General features: G+C 32.0%; 1 pseudogene; it reads left to right on the plus strand.

Moving 5' to 3' along the window:
* LOC106477411 overlaps positions 1-2,403 on the plus strand; it is a 3,947-nt pseudogene extending 1,544 nt beyond the window's left edge.
* Positions 2,404-3,151: the final 748 nt, after the last annotated feature.

Below are 3,151 nucleotides of genomic sequence, written 5' to 3' on the forward strand. Positions count from 1 at the left end.
AGTAAAATTGTGTTGTAACACAGGGTTTTAGTAAAATTGTGTTGTAACAGGCTTTTACTAAATTTGTGTTGTAACAGGCTTTTACTAAAATTGTGTTGTAACAGGCTTTTACTAAAATTGTGTTGTAACACAGGCTTTTACTAAAATTGTGTTGTAACACAGGCTTTTACTAAAATTGTGTTGTAACACAGGCTTTTACTAAAATTGTGTTGTAACACAGGCTTTTACTAAATTTGTGTTGTAACACAGGCTTTTACTAAATTTGTGTTGTAACACAGGCTTTTACTAAATTTGTGTTGTAACAAAGGCTTTTACTAAAATTGTGTTGTAACACAGACTTTTACTAAAAGTGTGTTATAACACAGGCTTTCACTAAAATTGTGTTGTAACAGGCTTTTACTAAATTTATGTTGTAACACAGGCTTTTACTAAATTTATGTTGTAACACAGGCTTTTATTAAAATTGTGTTGTAACAGTTTATGTTTTAGTATTTTTTCTTATGTGATGATGTGGGCAGATAGTTTCATTTACTTGCATCCTAATTTGATGTATATTTTCAAATTAATGTTTTTGTAATAAATGCTGTATATTTCTATATATATTTAACGTATGTTTACTTGTTTACTGAAAAATAATATATGTTGGTAATGACCATCATATCTGATATTTTACTAATTTTGCCCTAATGTTTTGATTTGATTTTATTAGGTTAGCCCCGATCTGAAATTCTTGCAAACTACAGTAACTTTTAGTTTAGGTGAGGAAACCTTCACCTCCACAGGAAAAGCTCTCATAGATCCCGGATTCACTCGAGTGATGACATGGCAAGGCATTGGACTTGATGAAACACTACCTCCTCTAAAGAAAGGAGATGTTTGTGAAGTAATGGAAGTAAGTTTGAAAATGTATAAAAACCACCAATTATGTGGTAACTTACAAGTATTTAGGGATAGAAGAGTTATTTTACAAGGGTTGATAAGACAAAGGCCTCTGATTTCTTTGTACTATAATTTGAAGAAAACAGGACAAAAGAACACAAGTTTAAGATCTGAAAAAAAACAGGCTACACCCAGTTTTATTCTTCAAAAGGAGTGACCGAGTTATCTTTAGCAGAAGTGGAGGCTGGCATTTTACAAGAGTTTAAAAGGGAATCAATAATTTCTTTAAAAAAAAAGGTTTAAAATTTTAACTTTTTCTGAAGAGTGGGTGTGCAGGGATAGCCTTGAAGAACCAAATGGTTCCTTACCACTTATATTTTATGTTAATACAGTATATTCACTAGAAAATAACCCTCATCTGTTCTTAAAAAACTTTGATACGTAATTAAATATTTTAATCCATATGTACCTTCTCTGTTGCTGCAAAAATGACATTTTTTGTGATAAAACTTTACATTTCACAAAATTATAATATGTAAACTCGGTGCATGAGCTTAAGATAGAATTTTCAGTATATTTTAATTTTCACTTGGTCATTCTATTGACCCTCCTCAGAAATTTTCCAATAAATCAATACCTTAGACAAGGAGGCCTGAATTGTACACAGTATTCCAAGTGTATTGATAAGTATAAAAAGATAATTACATTAAGAAATTTCTTTTTAAGTGGCCGTTAAATAATGTGTTCAACAGGTAGATATAGTTTACTTAATAGACATCTTCATTTTTTCTTATATTGTTGGATGATAGTTGAGGCTGTAGACAGAGATTGGTTAGAAAAGTATTGTAGAATCATAAACATTTCATTAACAAATCAGTAATTATTCCTACTTGAACTGAGCTACAAAACGGGTTAGAAATTGTAAATTTATTTCTGCTTTTGTACCCCCACAAAACCTAATGAGTTACACCACCATTCTCAGTTTACCCCTGAAGAAGAAAGGTCCACATTTCAAAAGTACCCAGGTTATTTGTCTGACATCATGAATGATACACATAAAGAATGTTCTTTACATTTTCTGTTTGAAAACTTCTCATCCTTTCTCTTAACAACATTATTTGTACAAAGGATGGCCTTCAGAAATTGATATATGCAGTCCATCTGGCCTCAGTATGATTTTTATTAAAGATATTTTCACATTTTAGTTAAAACATTTTTCAAATTATCTGATAGAGTATTAGATGTGTGTGTAATATTATAAAACAAATATCTAAAATTTAGGTGAAACTTGTTGAAAGACAAACTAATCCACCAGATTACCTCACTGAAGCTGAATTGATCACTTTGATGGAACAACACGGCATAGGAACAGATGCTTCTATTCCAGTCCATATCAACAATATTTGCCAGAGAAACTATGTAACCGTCGGAAGTGGCAGAAAATTGATTCCTACTCCTCTTGGAATTGTTCTTGTTCATGGCTATCAAAAGGTGATATTGATATTTATTTTCAGTGTGATATGAAAACAAAAGAATGTCTCAATTTATGACTGCATATAATAGTTTCAAATATATCGCCTCTTAGTAACTAGAATGTGGATTTATCATTTCATCTTGTCACTAACTTTAACTCTTCATGCACAAATACACAGACAGCTGTAGGTTTTTATTCAGACTTACCTTCCTTAGTCACACCCCACAAGGGCTCATTGGTAAGTCTGAAGTCTTATAATGCTAAAACTGGGTTTCAGTGCCCATGATGGACACAGCACAGATAGCCCACTGTGTAGCCTTATGCTTAACAACAACAGAAACAAACAAATCCTCAGTCACTACAGAATTAATCTAATCACAGTGCAAGGCATAAAGAATAAGCATGGTGCACATCAGTTAAATAGAAGGTTTATAAGTCAACTTTGTACACAAGCATTGTAATATCAGCTGCACATTAAATATAAGACAAAACTTTCAGATAATATCAGATTTATAAATATATTATTACATTTGTTTAATAGGTATACAGCTTACATTTAAGGTACGTTAATCATCCGAGTGGAATGTACTTATACACTATGTTACCAGAAATATTGAGACGGATCACCTTTAGAGAGGAGGGATGTTGTGTTGAGTGAATGTACTTATACACTATGTTACCAGAAATATTGAGACGGATCACCTTTAGAGAGGAGGGATGTTGTGTTGAGTGAATGTACTTATACACTATGTTACCAGAAATATTGAGACGGATCACCTTTAGAGAGGAGGGATGTTG

This window comes from Limulus polyphemus, unplaced genomic scaffold (genome assembly GCF_000517525.1).
Source record: "Limulus polyphemus unplaced genomic scaffold, Limulus_polyphemus-2.1.2 Scaffold14956, whole genome shotgun sequence".
Taxonomy (NCBI): Eukaryota; Metazoa; Arthropoda; class Merostomata; order Xiphosura; family Limulidae; genus Limulus; species Limulus polyphemus.